This window comes from Marmota marmota, unplaced genomic scaffold (assembly GCF_001458135.2).
Source record: "Marmota marmota marmota unplaced genomic scaffold, marMar, whole genome shotgun sequence".
Lineage (NCBI taxonomy): Eukaryota > Metazoa > Chordata > Mammalia > Rodentia > Sciuridae > Marmota > Marmota marmota.
This window is the reverse complement of record NW_026000000.1, coordinates 8,220,568-8,233,380: the sequence shown is the minus strand read 5'-3', so window position 1 is coordinate 8,233,380 and position 12,813 is coordinate 8,220,568. Positions and strand designations below refer to the sequence as shown.

At 36.6% G+C, this 12,813-nt stretch overlaps 1 protein-coding gene across 8 annotated transcripts in view; it reads left to right on the top strand.

Annotated features, from left to right (window-relative positions):
* Wdfy4 (WDFY family member 4) overlaps positions 1-12,813 on the top strand; it is a 274,400-nt gene that overhangs the window by 148,970 nt on the left and 112,617 nt on the right. The gene's annotated exons all lie outside the window — the stretch shown is intronic.

The window sequence follows — 12,813 nt, the reverse complement described above, 5'->3', positions numbered from 1 at the left end:
GATCTGGTCCCTCTTCACCCACTCTGAGCCCCAGTTGTTTGTCATTATTGCTGGAAATATGATTATTACTCTGGTATTGCTTGACATTTATTAAGGATCCAGGGGCTATGTCTCCACAGCAGAGAAAAGTGCAATTATCTGGGCGCTCAAAGAAAAAGCGTCTCCTAGCCTGAGTCATCCAAACAGACGTCCCCCGGAGACCCCTGGACCACAACCACAGCTGGATGGGAGCTCAGGCTGCTCTGACACTCCGCACACAGTGTACCTTCTTCATAAGGGTCTGCTAATATCTTATGGGCACACATATGGATATTATGCATGATTTTCCAAGAAACAGCATTTTATTTAATTTTTTTCTTTTTTATTAATTGCCTCTATTATTTAACTTAACCCTGGTCTCCAGTAAGAACTTGCATTTAAAGGTAGATATGTCAGCCTTAAGTGGAAGATGCACAATACCTAAACTGTTTAGGTACAGTAGTTCTTCTTTGTCCACAGTTTTACTCTCCGCAGTTTCAGTTACTCATGATCTGAAAATTTTAAATGGAAAAATTCTAGAAATAAACATTTTGTAAATTTTAAATGCACACCATTCTAAGTATTGTGATGAAATTTTGCACCATCCTACCCTGTCCCTCCAAGATGTGAATCATCCATTAGTACAGCAAACCCATGCTCATGAGTCACTTAGGTAGCCATGTAAGTTGTATGGTTTGTTTTGTTTTGTTTTTAATTCAGGCATCATCGATCAGTCACCAGTTAGACTATCATGGTATTAGAGTATTTGTACTCATGTAACCCTTATTTTATTTAATAATTTTCCCAACACTCAAGAATAATGATCCTGGAAATTCCTATATGTCAAAGAAACACCTTAAAATGCTTTTTTCAAACAAGAAGGTAGAAGTTCTTAACAAGGAAAGAAAAATGTGTGTGCTTAAGTTACTAAGATCTATGGTAAGAACTTCTGTGAAATCATGAAGAAATAAGAAATACATGCTAATTTTGCCATCACACCTTGAACTGCATGAGTTATGGCCGTAGAACTTGATAAAAGCTTAGTTAAGATGGAAAAAAACATTAAATTATAGGATTTGATGCCATCAGAGACTTCAGGCATCCACTGGGGGGTCTTAGAATGTATTCCCTCAGATAAGGGTAATATTATAATCTCTTTCCTGGGTGTTTCACAACTGGGAAAAGACTGCATTTCAGATGGGGTTAAATGTGACATGCACATGGAAACCTTTTTGGCAGTTGGAAAATGGCTGTGTTCATATTAGTCGAGTAGNGGCGGGACTAAGGGGCAAGGACTGTCAGTCCCTGACCCTTGTTCTTCATGGAACTCAGGGTATTGTCAGTGGCCCTGTCAGTACTTATTAATCCTGATTAAATGGAGTATTTTACTCCAGACAGGAAGAGACCCAAGAAACTGGCCCAGGGTAGGAGTGCCAAAGGTCTGTGAGCCTCCTTTCAAGTTCCCAAACTATGATCATTGCCTTCTCTTATCAGCCTTGGGATCATACAATAAGCCCCTGGGGAGCTTATTGTAGGGTGGCTGGTAGGGAAATTAGTCAATATAAAGCAGAGTGCTGCCTCTGCAGGGTTTACCCTCTACCATAGGAGCCCTGGGGAGTCATGCCAGGGAAGACAAGGGCATTAATAACAATTACTGTTTACATGATAACGGCAAAACTACAGGCTTGTTTTCCTCTGTTGCCCACTGCCTCTTGACTACATGATATTATTCATCAAATTCCCCATCCTTCCATCCTGCACCAGTAGAGGAGAGGTTACCAATGAGTGACCATTGTGACCAATGAAAGCCTGCAATCCATGCCATCAGAAGTCTCCCACAGTGGCAGCCTCACTTCTGCCTGAATGAATGGAAGGTCACCCACTTAACCTGAACCTGTCTTTGGCCAAAGGAAATTACATGCTAAAGAAGTCTGGATCTGACTCTCAACAACATGGTCATTGTTTTCCTTTATGGAATTGTCCATTAATGAACATTCAGAAACTTTGAAAAATTACAAAGAAGACTGCCCAGAGTAGACCCATATATTATACATGGTTAAGTTTAAAAATCTATTCATAAAATAGAAACCAAGTTGCCAACATTACTCTTTAAATTTCCCTAAATTTTCACAATACCTTTTTTACTAGGCAATTTTCCACTAGTTTAAGGGGTTCATTATTATTTCTTTGTTAAGTACCTGATGAAGTGACTCTCTTATGTAATTTGTGGGATAAAATTGATCCAAAAATACTTGTCTGTAAACAGAAAAATTGCATTTGGCACAATGAGCTATTTTACCTACAAGAGACAGTAGGACAGTGTATACCTGAGACAATAGTGACTTCCATGTCCCATCTCAGATTCACACTGGGGCTTAAGATGAAGGACTGGGAGAATTCCCATTGTATTTTTTAAAATGTACTTTCCATTTTGAAATAACTTTCATATTCATGTTCAAAACTTTCATATTTTCCTTATCTGGTTCCCCCTGTTGTTAACATCTTCTGTGATCATCAAACAAAGCTAAAATGCAGACATTGATACATTACTATTAACTAAAGTCCAGGCTTTGTTTTTATTTCACCAGTTTTCCACTAATCCAGTATTTAATCCAGGCTACCACACTACATTTAGTTAGTCTCCTTAGTCTCCTCTATGACAGTCTCTCAGATTTTCTCTATCTTTTCATGACCTTGATAGTTTCAAGAAGACCTTGCCATTGAGTTTGTTTTATGGGTTGGATGTGAGTTGTCCCCCAAAAGCTCACGTGTGAGACAAAGCAAGAAGATTCAGAGGAGAACTGATTGGATTGTAAAAGTCTTAACCCAATCAGTGATTTAATCCCTGGCAGGGATTAACTGAGCGGTAACTGAAGTGGTAGGATGTGGCTGGAAGAGGTGGAATCGGGACGTGGTTTTGGGTGTATATTTGTATCTGGCAAGTGGACTTTCTCTCTGTTTCCTAATTACCACATAAGCTGCTTCTCTCTGCCATACTTTTCTGCCATTTTGTTCCTGACTCACCTGAAGCCCTGAGAAATAGAGCTGGCAGTCTGTGGATTGAGACCTCTGAAACTGTGAGCCCTCAAATAAAATTCTTCCTCCTCTACAGTTGTGCTAGTTGGGTCATTTAGTCACAGCAGCAAAAAAGCTGACTAAAACAGTTTGTGTAACATTTTTCTCATGGTTTACCTGGGGTCATGGAGCTTTGGACAGAAGTCCAAGCAGGTGATCATTCCCTAATCATTGCATCATATCAGAGGGCATGTGAGATTCAGGTGACATTATCCCTGGTGATGTTAACCTTCAACACATGGTGGGATCTGTCAGATTTCTTGACTGTAAAGTTACTTTTCTCCCCTTTGCTTATTTGATTCTTTGGATACAAGTCATTTAGTTCATCCTACCTTTGAATGGGGGTGAACAATTAAGCCCACATCCTGGAGAGTGCAGTATCTACATGAAGTCTATCATCAAAAATTCTTTTATAAGGAAGGTTTTTTCTCCCCTGTTTGTTATTCAATCTTTTATGCATATAAGTAGGGACTCACCATATTTACTTCAAAATTTGGGCTATAATCCATTAAGCCCATTAAGTTACTCATCTTGTTGCTCAAATTGTTCCAATTTTTTGCTCATAATATTTAACTGCTCGCCCATTTGCTTTCACTGAAACTTTCTCCATCTCTTTTTCTTGCTCATGAATGTGTTTTTTTTTAATGGGAGAGGTAGTAGATTGGTGCTACGAGGTGAACTGAGAGTCTTGTACATGCTAAATATATGTTTTACCACATAGCTATACCCCTTCATCATAAATTACTAGCAGTGAAAAATGTTTTAATGCAATTTTGTTCTAACCCTTTCTAAAAGCTATGTTGCAGTAACAAACTCTCCCAAATCTAATTGGCCTACAATTGCAAATATTTATTTCTCATCTGTGCTACAAGTGCATTGTGAATCGTCCGGGGACTGCATGTGCCTTCTAGTCAGTCAGTGACACTGGCTTATGGAACAGCCACTATCTGGAGCATTGAGTGTTTCATTGCAGAGTTTAAAAGGAGCTTAGCAAATTGTTTGTATTCCCTTAAGGCTGGACTCAGAACTGTCATCTTAGCACCAACCTTCTGAAAGGGATCTGAGCTGCTGCCCTCAGATATTGGCCTTTCTCATTTTTTGAGACTATGCATCTGTGATTACAGGACTAATGATGCTTTAAACAAACAAGTGTAATGACTGTCATCAGTGGACAGCGGGTGCTTCCTGTGGGAAAGCTGGGACAGGAGTATTACTAGCAGCTGGCCAGCCCCAGGAGTGACCCTGGAAAAGGTGGGCACCATTGATCTGTGGTCAGCTCACTTAAAAGTGACCCTCTAGGTAGGTTGTGCCCAACCCCCATTCCAAGATCAGACCTGTATCCTGAAGCCACACCCCTCCCTAAGGAGGCACTGGCAGATCAGGGCCCTAAGCACCAGCTCTGGTTCCCACTCAATTCTCCAAACAGCCTTTGGAGTCCCTTTGTTCTACTTCAAAGCTTCTCAAACTCTTTAATGCACTGGCAGTTGCTAAGCAAAGGCTATTTAATTCCAATAAGCTATGCAGAACTCTTCTCTGAATTTGTCCCTAACCAACATGCCACATTCACTGCTGTCCAGGCAGATGTGCTTCTGCCCTTGAACTGACCCATATCTCCTTCCTTCTTTCTCTACATCCTGAATATCACAATTTTCCAAGCATAAAAGGACTCAAAGGCCAGTGGGACATAATGTTTGTTAAACATTGTGGAGATGATAGGGTGGAAATATGTGTAGAGGTGATGCATACAGTGACAAGAGTCCAAATGCTCCTCTTCCACTCACTGTATTCATGAAGTCGCTTTTCCTCACTTGGCCTCATTGTCCTCTTCTATAAAACAGGACTGATAACAACAAATATTTGTAAAAGAGGTTAAATGTGACATGCACATGGAAACCTTTTTGGCAGTTGGAAAATGGCTGTGTTCATATTAGTCGAGTAGATACAATGTTGACAGAACAGATCAAGGGATCACATCCATACTCTTAAATAATCCATACTCTTAGATAACCCATTGATGTGCCCTTGGTCAGTTGTCCCTCCAGTCTTTCTAAACATTTGCCATTCTGCTCATGACCTCTGCTCAGCTCTTAGGGGAAGCTGATCTGCCTTTCTTTCCAACTCACCCTGGAAATGGAAGCCATCAGGTGTGACCCACCTCCCTCTCCAGGCACCACTAACAATCTCACCTGCATCTGCACTCATCCTTATACCTAGCCCTCCAGCCAGCAAGCAGGAGAGGCCTCTTTTCTCCATTACTCAGGTCAAACCTTACCTGAGCTGTGGACCCCCTCCTTTCTTCTCTGATCCTGGGAATACTGAATCTTCAGTGACCATTTTTCATTACATTTTTTTAGATTATTTTTTTTTAATTTTTTATTGGTTCTTTTTAGTTATACATGGAGGTAGAATCTATTTTGACATAATTATAAAAGCACGGAATATAACTTGTTTTAATTCAGTCCCCTGAACCTCCCCTTGCCCTTCTCCCACCCCTGCTCCCTTACCCCTAAGGATCTTTCTGCCGTTCACTCATTTTCTGTGTTGTTATTAGTGCATTATAATTATACATAATAGTGGGGTTTGTTGTGACGTATTCATACATGCACATAATTTGTTCCATTTCATTCCCTAGTAGTTTCCCTTTACCTCCCCTCTTCCCTCCCCCTAGTCCCCTTCTAGTCTACTAGCTTCTCTTCTATTTATTTTTGGAATTTTTAATTGGTATATGATAATTACAGATATAAGTAGGACATATTGCAGTATATTTACATATGTACATGGAGTAATTTGGTCAATTTAATTCCCTGGTACCTCTCCTTGCCCTCCCATCCTTCCTTCCCCTTGATCCCCTTCCTCTATTCTACTGTTATCCTTAATTTTTTTTCTCTTTTGCAGTATTGGGGATTGAACCCAGGACCTCACACATGCTACACAAGTGCTGTATCCCTGAGCTATGCCCCAGCACATTCCATTGCTCTTTGACCATTTCCTTTCTATGCCAAGCTTCTCTAAGCCTATTAATTTAAGTTACCCCACAGTACCTGTGTTGGATCGATTCCAGGATCCTCACTGATATCAAAATCCTCAGATGCTCAAGTGTCTTATATAAAGTGATAGGTAATTATTGCATATAACCTGTGCACATCCTTCTGTATACTTCGAACCATCTCTTGATTACTTTCAATAACACAATATAAGTGTTATGTAAATACTTCTTATACTGTATTGTTTAGGGAACAATGGTCAAAAAAAAATGTCTGGACATGTACCATACAGAAGCAACCATGGACCTAACTGCATAATACATGTAAGCAACAGTGTAACTTTTTTTAGTGGTTGAATCCTAGGATGGACTTGAGGATATGGAGGGCCTATTGAGCTGGAATCAGTCTCATCCTTTCTATTTTAGCTTATGAATCTTCTCCCACCTCCTTTTCTTCTCTCCTTTGGTCATGAACTGTCTGCCCTCATTGTCTCATTTTCTGGTTTTCAAACCTATACCTGGCCTATTGCTGTCTAATCATTCCTCTGAAATGATTCTTGGAAAAGTTATCAATGACCAGTTTCTATGGATAACTCCCCTGAACATTCTCTGGCCTCATCTCTATTGTCAAGTCTTCTCTGTGATGTTTCTCTTCTGATCTTCTTTAAGCCTGTCTAACCCTTCTCCTGGCCTAAACTTCACTAGAGTTCTCTGTACTTTCTCCCCTTAGGGTATTTTATCTTTCAGGATTTGTCTACTCCCTGAGTGCTGATGACTCACAAACTTATATTGACCTTGGATCGCTCTCTTGAGCTGTCTTCTAGAGACTACCTGCTATCTTCTTATTTCACAAACTTACTTTTGTTTTTGTATTCTCTCTTTCTTTTTCTTAGCTTCTTTAATTTTATTCATTCAGACATTTTAGAATAATTCTTGCCCTCTGATGTGGTCACCAATCCTACCAGCCTGACTTTCCATATAGTCCTTGAACTTGACTCTTCTACATTGCTGTTTCATCATGTGAACGCTCAACAAACAAACAAAAACCTAGTTCAGACTTCCACTTAAAACCTGCCTTTTAAGATTCAGGAAGAACAACATTTCATCCAAGGAGTCTTCTCTGGACTCTGACTCAGGCAAAGTTTCCCTATTCTGTGGCCCAGTGGTGGCCTTGTTGGCTCACAATTCTCTGTTTCTCTCATAAGCCCTATAAAACCATACATTGGGGTTCATTTGTGTACTCCAGTGCCTGAAAAATGTTAGGTGCTCAATGAATGTTTCCTGAACTTAACAACAGAGAGTAAAATTTAAGCCAGAAATGGAATATCCAAGCCAAAGTATAAACAACCTGCTATTATAGACAGGGTATTCATTTGGAGAGTGAAGGTGATTTATAACTGAACTCCTATAGCATTTTCCATAAATGTTAATTTCGAGGAGGCCATCTAGATTTGTTTGTTTGGTTGGTTGGTTGATAGGTTGGTTGATTGGTTTGGCAACAGATCTTATTCATGACTCCAATACTTCACACCCAAATAGTCTCTTTGGGTGCCACTTTGCAAACTGCTTTTACCTGCTTTCAATATACTGCTTCATCCTACCTTCATAACATCTCTGCAGAAAAGACAAAGGAGGTACTAGTAACCTCATTTTATAGATGACAAAATTAAATTTCAGAAAGATTAAGTGGCATGTAACATGGCTGCCCAGGGCCAAAACCCAAGGTATCTGGACTCCTCTGCCTTCTACCTCTGATGCTGTGGTTCTGCAACACTAGAACAACAGGGAAGTGTTCCATATTATCATGCCGAAGCTGGCCTGCCCCAAACTCCCTGCTCTGGGCCCACTTAACCTCCTGGGGCCATCCAAAGCCCATCCTTCTTTGGCAAGATAGCACATTTGCTGTTTGAAGGCAGCTGCTTTGTGTCCAACTGCCCTACGGGGGTTCTCTACTCCTGTTTCTTGTCTCCAAAGCATCATATTCAAAAGAAATCTGGGCTTTTGCCGTAGATGTAGAATTAGTCAAAATTTTCAGCATTTTATATCACTTGTGATGCTCATAATGATTGCTTTATTTATAAATGTGTATGAACAATGGAACAGTAATATTGAAGAAATTTTTTTGCAAAAAAAAAAAAGAAATCACTCTATTCCCATTATTACAAAACAGTAACCGAATTTCAAAAATTATATTGTTTTCATATTTTTTAGTTTTGCCAATAAACACTTTTTTAATTTTATTGAAGCATTGCATACAGAGGAAAAAGTATTCAAGTCACAAATGAGAATTTTAACCATGTAATATCTGACCACCAATTAGACTAAAAAAAAATCACATTGATACCACCCCAGAAGCATCTCTATCCCAATATTCCATTTTAATCACTAGTACCCTCTGCCCCCAAAGTAGACCTTCCACTGGCATCTAATACTATATGTTTTCCACATTTTAAATTTTATTTAAATGAAATAACATTGTATGTACTATTTTATCTGGCTTATTTTACTGTAAGTTATGTTTGCAAGATTTTTCAATGTCATTGCATAAAACAGCAAGTAACTCATTCTTGTAGTGATAAAGCAACAGTTCTCAAACTCTTTGGTCTCAGGATCTCTTTGCCCTCTCAAAAATCAGTGAGGATACCAAAATAGCTTTTGTTTATATAGATTATATCTACCATAATAGAAATTAAAATAAAACTTTAAAAATGATGCATTTTAAAATTCATTTTAACATAACAATAATAAACCAATTATGTGTAAACATTAAGAAATTTTAAATAAATATATTTTCAAAGCAAAAAAAATGTGAGAAGAGTGGCATTATATATTTTTTTGCAAATCTCTTCAATAACTGTAGGACTTAGTAGTAGACCAAAGGATTCTCATTCTGCTTCCTTATTCAAACTTCTGTAATATATCTGACCCACCTTGGTTGAAATATGTAAAATGTCTTCCACAGATATGTAGTTAGGAAAGGAAGAAGTATTTTAATAGCTTTTATTGAAAATTACATATATTATCTTTGCTACTACACCAAAACTCAACAAGTAGTCATTTCTTAAAGATACTTGAAATCTTTATTAGTGAAAATTTTTCCCTTCTGTGATATTAAATTTCTTTGAACTATCTTGCCTTTGGAATGAATATTTTAACCCATATAGTATTTGAAACATGCATTGGAACATATGTGTAACATACATTGTTCCCTGAGTTACATAATCTCCCAGTTGATTCATTTCATGATGCAATATGGAAAAATCATGCTCATGTCACCACTAATCTTTTTAGAAAAAAATTTTAGCTATTTACTGGGAAACACAAGCTCACAGAGACAGATGCAAGTTTTTCAAAATGTTAATACTTGCTTGAAAGCTCAGATTTTATCACATTTTGGATGCAAATGTTGTCACTTGTTTTACTTGAGAGAGCAGGTTTGGTTGGTTCATTTTCAAGGAAATATGTGCCAAACACTCAAGTGTTAATAACTATAATTTTGTCCACTAGCCATTCTTTTAAATAAAAATGATGTTCAATGACAGAGGCAGCTAGTTCAGCCCTTTATTTAGATATTCTTTGATTTCTTTTATCTTCATTTTATAATTTGAAGCATATGAGTCTTGTGTGTGTTGTTTTAGATTTACTTCTAAGTATTTTATTATTTGGGGGCAATTAAAAATGGTATTTTTTTATTTTAGTATCTATTACTAATATTTTTAAATATAATTGATATATGTAAACTGATATTGTACCCTATGACCTTATGTATTTTGGTAAATACCTTGAGTATATAACTTGCTGAGTTTTTGTTGTTGTTGTTTTGTTTTTATTTTGAAAATACCTTGGGAATTCAACAGTCAAGGCATCTGCAAATAGAGACTGTTTTATTTCTTTCTTTTCAATCTGAGTGGCTTTTATTTCTTTTTGCTTTGTTGCACTGCCTAGAACTTCTAGTACATTGAACAAAAGCAGTGAAAGCAGGCAACTTTTTAGTCTTAGAGGGAAAGTATTCATCATTTTATGTTAAATATAATTTTAGCTGTAGGGCCGGGCGTGGTGACTAATGCCTGTAAATCCCATTGGCTCAGGAGGCTGAGGCAGAAGGATCACAAGTTCAAAGACAGCCTCAGCAATTTAATTAGGTCCTGAGCAACTTAGGAAGAACCTGTCTCAAATTTTACAAAAGGGCTGGGGATATGGATCAATGATTTAGTGCCCCTGGATTCAATGTCTGATACCAAAGGGGGAGAAAAAAGCAATAATCAATTTTTAAATTGGATTATTTTTGAACTTGTAGGTTTATGTCTTTTGTCAATTTGGAAAGTTTTTAGCTGTTTTTTATTAAAGTAGTTTTTAAGCACCACCCTCTTTGTCTTTCTAGCTTGGATTCTGATGGCACGTATAATAGATCTTTTATTGTGGTTCCAGAGCTTCCTAAAGCTCTTGGGGCTTCTTCCCATTCTGTTTTCTCTCTGTAGCTCAGCATGTCTAATTGCTATCTTTCAGTCTTCTTGTTCACCGATTCTTTCCTCTGTCACTTGCATTCCGCTATTGAGCTCATCTATTGAGGGTTTTTCCCCTATTTGGTTGTTTTATTTTTTTAATTCTAAAGTTTGTATTTGGTTATTTGTGTGTTCTGATTTCTCTAGTGAGATTTTTTTTTCTCGAGTGATGTTCACTATTTCTTTTCATTTGCTTCAGGCATGTTTCTAATTGGTAGTGGTTGAAGCATCTTTATAATAATAGCTGCTTTAAAATCTTTGTTAAGTAATTCTTACATTTCTGCCATCTCACTGTTAGCATTGGTTAATTGTCTTCTTTTATTCAGTTTGAGATTTTCCCTGTTCTTGGTATAAATCTTTGTATAAGACTCTGGATTTTTTTCAGTTTCATAAATATTTGTATATTAAGCAGATTAATTAAACATAATTCACTTAAATGAACAATTTGGTGGCTTATAGTACATATACAGATATGTGTAATCATCACCTTAGTCAATTTTATAACATTTAACATTTTTATAACCTCAAAAAGAGACTTCCTATTTTTTAACTATCACCCTATTATCCCCCATACCCCCAGGCCTAAGCAACTACAATAGCTTTCTCTCTTTATGGATATTTCATATAAATGAAGTCAAAATATGTGGACTTTTGAGACTGACTTCTTTAATTTCGAATGATGTTTTTAAGGTTCATCAACTTGTAACAAGTTTCAAAACTTCTTTTTTTGGGCCAAATAATTGTCCATTATATACATAGACCACATTTTTGTTTATCCATTCATTAGTTGATGGGTATTTGGTTTATAATTTGGGGATGTTATGAATAATACTGCTAATTATGTACAAATTTTTGTTTGGGCATAATTTTTATCTTGGTTACACATCTAGGAGTGAAATTTCTGGGTCAGTGGTAGCTCTATGTTTACTTATTTGAAGAACCATCAGGCCATTTTCTAAAGTTCTATACCATTTTGCTTTCTCACCTTCAGTGTACAGAGCTCCAATTTATCCATGTCTTCATTAATACTTGCTATTATCTGGAGTTTTGATTCTATCCATCCTATTTAGTTGATTAGCTCATTGATCTTCTTGTGGGTATTGTTTACATTTCCCTGATGATAAATAATGCCAAGCATTGTTTCACATGCTTGTTACCAGGCAAGATTACATTAAAACACATCACATGCTTGTTACCCATTTGGATGTCTTTCTCAGAAAACTTCAGATTTTTTTGTCCATTTTAAAATAGGGTTAGTCTTCACTTTTATTATTGATATCTAAGAGTTCTTTATATAATGTTGAAGCAAATCCCTTATCAGATGTATGATTTATAAGTACAGTCATGCATCATATAATAACAGGGATTCATTCTGAGAAATCCATCATTAGGCAATTTTATTGTTGTATGAACATCAGAGTATGCTTACACAAACCTATATTGTATAGGTCAAGCACTCTATGTATGAAGACACTGCTGGCCTAATGGCTTACTTTATAGTAAATTAATTTTTTATAAGTAGAAGAAATATACATAAAATAATAATAAAAGTATAGTTTGGTAAATTCATAAACCAGTACCAGTTGTTCATTATCATCACAAAGTATAATATCTGGTACATAATTATATGTGCTATACTTTTATATTACTTAATATGACTGTCAGAGCAGTAGGCTTGTTTATACCAGCATCAACATAAACACATAAATAATGCATGCATCACATTGTGACATATGATGGCTATGATGTCACTAGATGATAGGAAGTTTTCAGTTGTATAATAATCTTATGGAAATGCTATATATTTGTCATTGGCCCAAACATCATTATTTAGGGACATGATCATGTTTTTTTTTTTTTTTTTCATTCTTTGATTTTTTTTTATTATGTGGATGATAGTATCTTTTAAAGCAAAAAAGTTTTTAGTTTGGGTGAAGTTCAATTTAGTGTGTGTGTGTGTGTGTGTGTGTGTTGCTTGTGCTTTTGGTGTCAAAACTAAATCTTATAAAACTGAGATCATGAAGAATTATTCATGAATTTCCTTATAAGAGTTTTATAGTTTTGCTCTTTCATTTGGATCTTTTTTTCATTTTGAGTTAACTTTTGTATATCATAAAGAGGGAATTAATTTCTTTTTCTTTTTCTTTTTTTTTTTTTTGGCATGAGGCTATCTAGTTTTCCAGCATTGTTTGTTAAAGAGATTGTTCCTTCCTTGTTGAATTGTTTGGATATCCT